The sequence below is a fragment of the Trichosurus vulpecula genome, chromosome 7 (assembly GCF_011100635.1).
Source record: "Trichosurus vulpecula isolate mTriVul1 chromosome 7, mTriVul1.pri, whole genome shotgun sequence".
NCBI lineage: Eukaryota > Metazoa > Chordata > Mammalia > Diprotodontia > Phalangeridae > Trichosurus > Trichosurus vulpecula.
In genome coordinates this window covers 82,520,241-82,530,784 of record NC_050579.1, presented here as the reverse complement: position 1 = coordinate 82,530,784, position 10,544 = coordinate 82,520,241, and positions in this window count along the sequence as shown.

Genomic DNA, 10,544 nt, shown 5'->3' with positions numbered 1-10,544 from the left:
TTTGCACACTCACTGTAACATATATGGAATCTAGCTATGGGATCATAGAATGTTAGAGCTATAAGGAAATTACAAACCTGGCCTTGGTAACACATGCTGATGTTTCAGAATTCTCACAGTGAGGAGGTTTGACTGTCCCTAAGAAAAGCCTGGATATTCCCTTGTTGGGGATGCTGTAGATATAGATTTTTGTTTTTCATAGTGGGTTAAACTAGAAGATCTTGGAGATCACTTCCAAGTCTGTACTCCTATAAATTTATATGTTGCTGGGTCTCCATTACCACTGGTGGACATGTTTGCTGACAGGAATAAAGTCAACCCCTCCCAGCTCCATGGCTCTTTACAAGGAAAGTCTGAGGGAATAGGCACCTAGAAATACTCAAACCAATGATACTTAACCTACACTCAGAGTAGGAGCCATTTATTTCCTACCAACAGGCATAGATTTCATCAGTTGGTGTTGTGAATGTGCAGGGACTATGAGACAAATGTCTTAGAGGGAAAACAAAGCTCACTGGGAGATGGGGGATGGATGGCCAATACTCTGCTGGTCTACATCCTGACAAGAGTTGAGTAGGATGGCACCAGCCAGATATGATTCTGGCTAACTATGAGTTCATCATGAATTACCATCCAGGGAGAACCAATGAAGATACATTTACCCTGTCGCAAAGGCCCTATGTATTAGGCAATTCCTATGATGATAATGAAGGCCCTTCATAACACAAAAGTAGGATACAGAAAAGCATGACTAAGAGTTTGGGACTTTCTTTAGAGAGTGTGCCATTGGGGAAAGTGAATTTTGTAGCTTAGAACCTGTTCTTCCCACCCAGATTGAAGACAGATGCTAGATGACTAGCAGTGAACTCAAATTCAGCTACTGGCTAAGGGGCCAAAGGTAGTGATATTGGTGGAAAGATAGGGGCATGACTGCAGAAATCCAGCTCACTTAGCCTGAGTGCATGCTACTGTTGAGGGAACAGAAGTTGACAATTTGTCATGGAGGACTCTGTAAAGCTATAATGGAAGTTTCTTGAGGGCAGGGACTTTTTTTTAAATTCCTCACATCTTTCATTGTTCAGTTGTTCAGTAGCGTCTGACTGTTTGTGACCCCATGCACCACAGCATGCTAGACCCTTCTGTCCTTCACTATCTCTTGAAGTCTGTCCAGGTTCATGTTCATTGTTTCCATGGTGCTGTCAGTCCATCTCATCCTCTGCCATCTTCTTTTCATTTTGCCTTCGATCTTTCCCCACATCAAGGTCTTTTCTAATGAGTCACATCTTCTCTTTTTGTGGCCAATGTATTCAAACTTCAGCTTTGGTATTTGACCTTCTACTAAATAGCCTTAATTAATTTCTTTAAGTATTGACCAATTTGATATCCTTGCTGTCCAAGGGACTCCCAAAAGTCTTTTCCAGCATCACAACTTGAAAGTGTCAATTCTGTGACACTCAGTTTTCCTTACAGTCCAACTCTTATAGCCATACATTCCATTGGAAAAACCATAGATTTGTTTATATGGACCTTTGTCACATCTAGCAAAGTGTTTTACAAACATTAAGTACTTCTAAAGTCCTTAGAGAATTTAATATATCTGACCCTATGTAAAGTAGGAGAGCAAAGTCAATGATGCCTAAAGCTTACTAATCTATGGCTATGAGATAATTTGTGATGATTTCAGATATTTGGGCCAAGAGAACTGGGTCTACTGGCCCCAGGTGGCAGCAGATATACACAAGAAGTTTGAGACCTGTGCTGGTCTATTTAAAGGAATATTCTATTTACCTGAATTGCTTATCTGGAAGTCATACCCAGCAGCATGTTAGATATTGTTGTGCAGAGATGTCTTATCTCTGGAGAGGAAGGATATGAGCAACATGAGTGGTGATGCCCCACCTTACTTGGTATTTATAGGCCTTTACAAATAAGAACCAGAAGCATTTCATAGTGGCCAGGGCATACTTTGGCTACTTCAATGGATCTGTGATCTCATTGAGATGTGCATCCTTTCCATCACTGCAGATCACAACGCATCCATATTGTCTCACTATCTGTAATTCTTATCTTTGTTCTTCCATAGATGTTCTATGCATAGACATTCTATTCTATTCTCCCTTCTCAGCTCCTTCCATGGGCTTGGAAACTATGGTGATAAAAGCAGACCTTTGCTGAGATAGGGTGCAGAGGTAGATGACTAGCAGAGGTAGAAATGACAGAGGCTGAGGCGCAATAGTTCTCATTGATGAGACATCACTGGACATAGGACTCACTGGGCCAAGGCACTGGGTGCAGTCAACTGGTAGAAGGTGACAAACAAGTCATCAATTAATAAATATTTATTCAGCACTGCTTATGTTACAGGGTAGAGAAGGAAATGGCAAACCACTCCAGTATCTCTGCCAAGAAAACCCCAAATGGGGTCACAAAGAGCCAGAAACAACTGAAAGGACAGAACAACAAAAACAAAAGCATTCCAGGTACTAGTTACTTAGTGATAGGAAGATAAAGAAAAACATGAAAATGTTTCTGCCCTCAAGGAGCTTTCATTCTATCAGAGGAGACAATATGTACCTGTCTAAGTATATACAAATGAGACACAACATAATTTGGAGAGTAACAGCTGGGGATGGAATGGGGGGCAGAAAAGGCCTCATATCGAATGTAGCCCTTCAACTGAAACTTGAAGAAAAATGGGGACCCTAAGAGATAGAAATGAGGAGAGAGTATGTTCCAGGCACGGGGAACAGCCAGTGCAAAGATATGGGGATGGGAAAAGTCTCATGTATGAGGAAAAATGAAAAGGCCAGCTTGGCTGGACTAAAGAGTGCATGAAGGAAGGTAAAGAATGTGAAATAATGTTGGAAAGGTAGGTTCACTAGGTTTTGAAAAGGCTTAAATGCTACACAGAAGACAATGATGCAGAAACCTATGAAGATGGCAATAAATGGGAAAATTATCCCCTCTCCCTTCCCCTCTGCATGTTGTCTACAACTGAGACACATGAGGATATTGAGGAAAAAAAGGTAGAAAATAAAGGTGGGAAATCCCAAAAGGGAATGGTTTTCAGTATCCAGGCAACTCTTTCTCATGGCTTTCCTGCTATAGCCAGTTGTGGATCACTCTACTACTCTGGAGTGTTGTGTTCTGAGCAGCACAATTCAAGTAGGAGATTGATAAGTGGGAGACTGCTCAGAGGGTAAAGGGGACTTGAATCCATGCCATATAGAGGGATCAACTGAAGGAACTAGGGTTATTTAGTCTAGAGAAAAGAAGATTCATGGGAACAAGACAGCTGTCTTCAAGTACCTGAAAGGAATTAGGCTTTTCCTATTGGCCCCAAATGTTAGAATAAGGAACAATAGGTAGAAGGTGCAAAAGGGCAAATTTTGGGTTTGCTATGAGGGAAAAAATCCTTTTAGTTAGAGCTGTCCAAAATTAAAAATGGCAGCCTTGAGAAAGGCTTCGTTCCCTCTCTTTGAAAGTGTTGAAGCACAGGCCCAGTGACCACTTATTGAATGTGTATGTTATGATGGGGATTCCTTCTATGTATGTGTTGCGCTAGATGGCCAAATGGAGTCCTTTCTAATTCCAGATTCTGTGAAAATTTTAAAAAATCACTTTAAAATATAATTTCATTCTTACTCCTTTAAAAATTTCTATTTTGTGATTGTATTATAATGTTATAATGTGAATAATATATCAGTATATGTATGGAATTTATAAATAGATGTGTTTTTAACTAATAGAGGGCCTGATTAAAATAATTTGGGGGTACTTGCTGAAAAGAAACATTTGTGAGTGTATCACTGAATTGTTATCTGCATCAAAAATACTGAACTTGTACTTGTAGCAGGAGTCACAAATGTCCTTTTTCTCTCCTTCCCCCTCTACTCTGCCTATTTAGCCCCTGCCCTGGCCCCCTTCTAGCCAAGTTAGGAGCATCATCAGTTGGTATAGTGAGTTTAGAGGACTTGGAAGACCAACTTTTAGAAAACTGAACAGAGCTAAGTGGGAGGGTTTTCCATTGCTGGCAAAGGGATAAGAGATGCATCCTACTTCGTTATTGCTTTAAATAAATGTATATTTAGTGTCCTTAACCTGGGGTGTTCAGGGGAGCCAAAAGGTACTTTGAGAGGCACAAACTAAATTTTGACATTCTCAGGGGAGACTCTATATGGGGTTATGAACCACTGGGATTATTATCTGAGAGATTCCTCTGAAAACAAATGTCAGAGATCAGTGTATGACACATGGGTTATATATATATATATATGATTCCTCTCACTATCTAACCTATACTCCTGCTATTACAATTTATATCATTATGATGTTGGATTGAAGTGATTCCAAATATAGGCTAAGGATAGGGTGAACTAATGATGTAAGTAGTTTGGCAAAAGCATTGTGGGGGTGGGGGAGGGGATCAAGTAGTCCCATAAAAATCAGAAAATATCCTTGTAATGCAGAAAATATCTATGAGTACTTAAAAACTGGAAGAGAGCCACAAGTTGATGCTGCAATAGGGACAGTGAAAAGTCATATTTTTCTTTTGGGAAAGGAAATTTTGATTAGGAAATTACTTTTAAGTCCTATTAAAAATATTTGTCCTACTTCAGTAATATTGAAACCCTGGAGTCACATGTGGCCCTTCATGGAGGATGGAAAGGGTTGGGATTTGAGTGTGTGTGTGTGTGTGTGTGTGTGTGTGTGTGTGTGAGAGAGAGAGAGAAAGAGAGAGAGAGAGAGAGAGAGAGAGGGAGGGAGGGAGAGAGGAGGGGGGTATTCATTCAGCTCTATCCTTGGGAACCATTTATTCAAAGATGGTGACATTTCTAGTTCTCAAAATGCCAGATATAATGGAACCCCCCAGAGAACAAGGACAGCACCTCTATCATGAGCTTAAGTTCACTGGACATCTCTGTACATTCAGAGATGAGATTTGATGTAAGGTGCAATGGAATCAAAGGGATAGCAAGTTTGGTAGATTTTGCCATAACTGTAAACTACCTTGAGGTCTTTGGATGCAAAAGCTACTAAAATAACAGGGCCTTATTCTTGGTGAGGTAAAAAACCATTTTATTTCTAGTTAACACTGTGTTTCTTACCTGCAAATTACAGTGTTACATGAAGAAAGCTATAGCTGGTTTGAGAACCCTCCAAAATTGCTTCTTTTCTCCATTTCAGCTGTATATTATCTCAGAAGCTCTGTTCTAAAATTATTCACGAAGTCCTTTGAATAAGGAGATTAATTTTTTAAAAAAATGAGTCTGGCAGACAGAAGTGGTCCTGGTTAGCAAGTGGATGCCCTGTACCCTCATGATGACCTGCTCTCAGTGCCTCTGGCCATTCTTTTTTGTCCAAGTCCTCTGATGTTGTCTCTACCTCTATATCCCCACTTTGGCTATTTTCAAAGCTGGCAGCCTATAAGTTGAAGCAGTGTCTTCCCTCTTCTGCTGGTCTGGGCTGGGTGGGGGTGCTGTTTAGAACGATATCCAACCCCTGCAGGGTGGGGGCAGGGACCTAACACCTGTTAGTGATTCTCCTAACAGAGATGTCACCAAAAGGATGAATTCCAACAATTTCTTGTCTAGGGATCCTGCTTGTGCTGGCCAGATTTGTGCCTTTGATACTTCTGTCTTACTTGGACCATCTCTCACTTTAACTCATTGCAGATGACTAAATAGCAAGAGGAAAATCTAGGTTGCTCCTAATGTGACTATCGGGACAATGTAGTCATCTCCACTAATGACTTGAACTTTTATTTACTGAAGATTTTCAGGTCACAATAATGGTTGAGAAGGCTTCACAATATCACAGGTATTGTTATTTGCAGGAAATAGTGTCCTCCCTCTGGTCTTTTTAGTTGCTATGTAAATGATCTAAATGAACCACATCTTTGAGATGGTGGCTGCACTAATCCAATGATCATTCACATTGGAAGATCAGCCAGGCATAAAGAAGAAAGGGAAAAAAATTGCTTGTCAGGTTGGTGATTGGGAAATGACTTCTGAGTCCTATTAATGATGCTTATCCTACACAATAATATCTAACCCCTCCCTCTAGAGCTGCATGTGGTTCTTCATGAGAAAGAGAAAGGGTTGGGAGTACGGGGCAGTTGTTCATCCAGCCTGGTCTTTGGGAGCCAGTTGTTCAGGGGCAGCTCTGTACTAGTTATGGGAGTGAAATGGCAGATAATCTAAATCTTTGATAAAGGGGATTTTCACAGACAAGTGAGGGAAATCAGCTAAGCTATACTTGCCATTTTTGGTCCTCATTACGGTATTGTTCATTATTGCAAGGACAAATTTCTGATTGTAACCACCATATCCTAGAAAAGTCTTTACCTCTCAAAAATTCTTGGGCCTGTCTAGTTGAGAAATATTTCTATCTTCTTGAGTTTGGTATTTACTCTCTGCCCAGATGCTATGTGACCCCTGTATTTGAAAAATGCTCTGCAGAACTGGTCCTTGTCAAGTGACATCTTCAGACTTTCTTCTGACTGGGCTAACACTCTCAATAAACTTTTATCATTTTCTTCCATTATCTTTCCAGTTATGATGAGATCTTCCAGATACCAAAAATCCTACACATAGTTCGTATAATAAACCACCTTCTCCAAGAGTCTGAAAAATAATGGGACTCCCTGAAATTCCTTGAGGCCTCCTTCTGAACTGGTGAAAGTTATTTGGCAAATGAAGGCTTTGTTGTTGTTCAGTCATGTCCAACTCTTTATGACCCCATTTGGGGTTTTCTTGGCAAAGATACTGGAGTGGTCTGCCATTTCCTTCTCTAGCTCATTCTACAGATGAGGAAACTGAGGCAAGCAGGATTAAATGACTTGCCCAGAGTCATACAACTAGAAAGTGTCTGAGGCTAGATTTGAACTCAAGTATTCCTGATTCCAGGCCCAGTGCTCTATCCACTGTGCCATCTAGCTGCTGCTATGAATGAGGGCTACCTCATCCCTATCTTTTTCTGCCATTGGGATCTGATCTGATAGTACTCACTGTGTAAATCCATTAATCAATGAATTTATTAGCCATTTACTATGTGGTAGCCAGGTGCTTAGCTAGGGATTCAAAGAAAAGGGAAAAATAGTTCCTGTATTCAAGGAGCTTAAATTCTAAACCAATGTCTAGCAGACTGTCCAGGTCATAATAACCTCATTGCATGGTGTCCTCATCCACATTCATTCTCTTCATCAAAGTCTGGTAATCCATGCACATTTGGATCTTTCAAATATATGAGTATGTTACGTGAACTGTAAGACCCCATGGTAGCGATGTTGACTTGAGGTGGCCCTTGAGATCCTCCACCTCAGAGAGGACAATTTTTTTTTGAGATCACTCAAAAAAATCAAGAGTTGTTGAAGTGGATTGTATGTGCTGCATCTTGTGCACCACTCATGTCTTGCTACGTATTAGCTCCCATGCCAAATTTCTTCTTCAAATGATCCTTCTATCCTTTAAGCATTGGAAGGTCTTCAAATTTCTCTGGATCCATCCTTGAAGTCCTAGGTTCAGGTTTTTTTATGTTCTCTACCCACTTTGTAGGAGGCAAAGATTGCCAGGGCATCCAAGATCTGAGTACTAGCCTGATGCCTTCATTATTCTATAAATACTTGGAACAGATTGGAATTGTCCCAATCAATGCTGACATTCTACAGTTTTTCACTAGGTGAGGACATACTGACATCACAGTGTCCACGTTCTTTCTCATTGGTAAGAGGTCTCCATATCTAGCCCAACCCAGACCCAGAATGCTGCTCAATTCAACACTACCATTCTTTTGAAGGAATGAATAAATGAAAGAAAAAGATATACTTGTTAAGCACTTTTGATATACAAAGCACTGTGCTAAGCTCTGGGAATACAAGTAGGAAAGTAAGGCAATTTTTGCTCTCTCTGTCTTCTTTTAGTACTGTTCCTGAAGGGCGCTGCCTTGAAATCTGGTCCTACACCCCTTTGTTCCTCTGAAGGGAATGGCGCTGCCTACTTTGCCTTCTTCCATCTGGCTCTCCCTGAGCTTCTAAAATATCTATTCAAAGGAATCGGATTCATCCAAATTGGCTTTGTCCATATCTGAGGAGATATCCTAGAACCACTTGGAATTAGTTTTACTTATTGCTTGCCTTCTATTTGCTGTCTTTGTCTTTAATGTTTTCACCAGGCAAACCAAATGGAAGTAACTGAGAGGTAGTCTTTGCTATTTAATCAATGACAGATTCTGCCATATTTTTATTGCTTTTACAAGGGGATATTTTTAATGAAAAATATAGCAAGAACAGAAGTTATCAATTTTGCCCCAATATCTGGTGGTGGGGGTATCACAGGCTTTCTGAGAATTCCCCCAACCACTAGGTAGCATCCTTCCTCACAAATTTCCATAAATTGAACTACTTTGCATATATTTACATTTATTTGCTTTTTATTTATTTTGGTGTGCATTTTATTTTGTATTTGCTTTTTCTCTCATTATGCTATTTCATTCTTTGTCCTTATATCCCTGATGCCTAGGAGAGTGCCTGTAACATAGTAGGTAGTTTAATAAAACTTCGTTGATTAACTGATTTGTAGAAAAACTGAGGCAGCCCTGGAAACATGTATTAATAGCAGGGGCAATCTGTCATGTCCTCATTTACCTACCTTTCCAGCCATATTTCATTTTATTTCCTTTTATGTTCTCTGGGTTATGTGAAACTGGGCTACTATTTGATGTTCAATTTCCTGCTTCCATGCATATATACATGTGTTTTGTGTGTACATATGTGTGTATATACAGACACACACCTATACACACATGTAACCTGTATCCTAAATCCCTTCCTCCTCCTAGAGAAGGCACTCTGGGTTTTGCCTCACATGGACTAGGTTCAGTTGTAGGGAAACCTGACCCTTAAAAGGAAAGTCAATATTTTCTGGCACTCTATGATTCATTATGCTCCCAGTCCAGAATCCTGGGGAAAATCTCTTTAATAAAACTTAGGTATAACTCATATTTAGGTTCTCCCCCAAAGAGATTAACAGGATCCTTCTAGAAAGAGACAATATTGGTATCAGGTATAGAATAGTTCTTATTCCCACTATCAGGAAAAAATGCTTAAAATTCAAGAGTTGTCAGTACACATTCAGAAATCCCTAAAATGATTATGATGGAGTACTCTTGTGCTATGAGAGACGATGTTCAGGATGGTCTCAGAAAAACCTGGAGAGACTTACATGAACTGATGCAAAGAGAAATGAGTCGAACCAAGAGAACATTGTACACAGTAACAGCAATATCGTAAGACACTCAATTGTGAATGACTTAGCCCTTCTGAGCAATACAATGATCTAAGATCACTCTGAAGGACTTTTGATGAAAAATGCTACCCACTCCCAGAGAAAGGACTCATAGAGTCTGAATATAGATTGAAGCATACTTTTTTAAAACTTTATTTTTCATGTATTTTTTTGGTCCTTTTTTTTTTTACAACATGACTAACACAGAAATATGTTTTCCATGACTACACACATGTATAACCTATATCAAATTGCTTGCCTTTTCACTGAGGGTGGCAGGGAGGAAGGGAGAAAATTTGTAACTCAAAATAAAAAAAATTGACAAATGTTAAAAATTGTTTTTATATGTGATTGAGGAAAAATTAAAAAAAAACTAAATAAAAATACTAAAATAAATTTATTTTCCATCTCACTTATTATACTCTCCTGGGAGATCAAGGCAGCTTGATGGGACTGCTGAACAGATTCTTCATATTTACTTGACATTTGTAACATCTGAACATTTCGCAAAGTCCAGATCTTCTGGCCAGCTAGACGTGACTCCTTAGTCCCATCTAGTTTAGGGTAATCCAGTTGATGGTCATTATTACAGTTGCAGGAAATAACTGCTACTGGGAAGACAGCACTAATTCAGGAAATCTTAACCTCTTGAATTCATGAGATTATCTCTAGGACTGGAAATATCCATTTCTCAGGATTGATATTTGATGATCTGGGCTCAAGGAATGAAATACAAAGAAGATATAGCCAGAGAATTGAAGTCCAGCGTCAGACTCACCTAAGTAAGCACATGTTCTCATTGTCATGTGCTCTAGACATAGTTCCAATTGCAGCTATGAAATCCTCACTTGCCACCATACTGTAAATCCCAAAGAAAGAAGGCAAAGGCCAAAATTGATATGCTCCAAAAAACAGGAAGCAGAGCTTTTCTACAGCTCTTAGACACTATGGAAGGCGCAATCTTTCCTGGATTAGCAAATCATCTCTGACATAACTCCCAAGTATTGGGATCAAAGGATCAACTAGGAGAAATTGAGTCATGAACATTCTTTAGCAAGGAACCAGAGCACATGTACAACTTCAGATGTTGCCTGGGTCCTCCATGCCTAGAAAGCACTCCTTCTTCATCTGTAACTTTTAGAATCTTTTTTCTACCTTTCAGAATCCCTGTCTTTATCAAAGACTCAACTTAGACGTCACCACCTCCATGACACCTTCCCTGATTCCCCCAGTTATAAATATTTCCTGTCTCCTCAAATT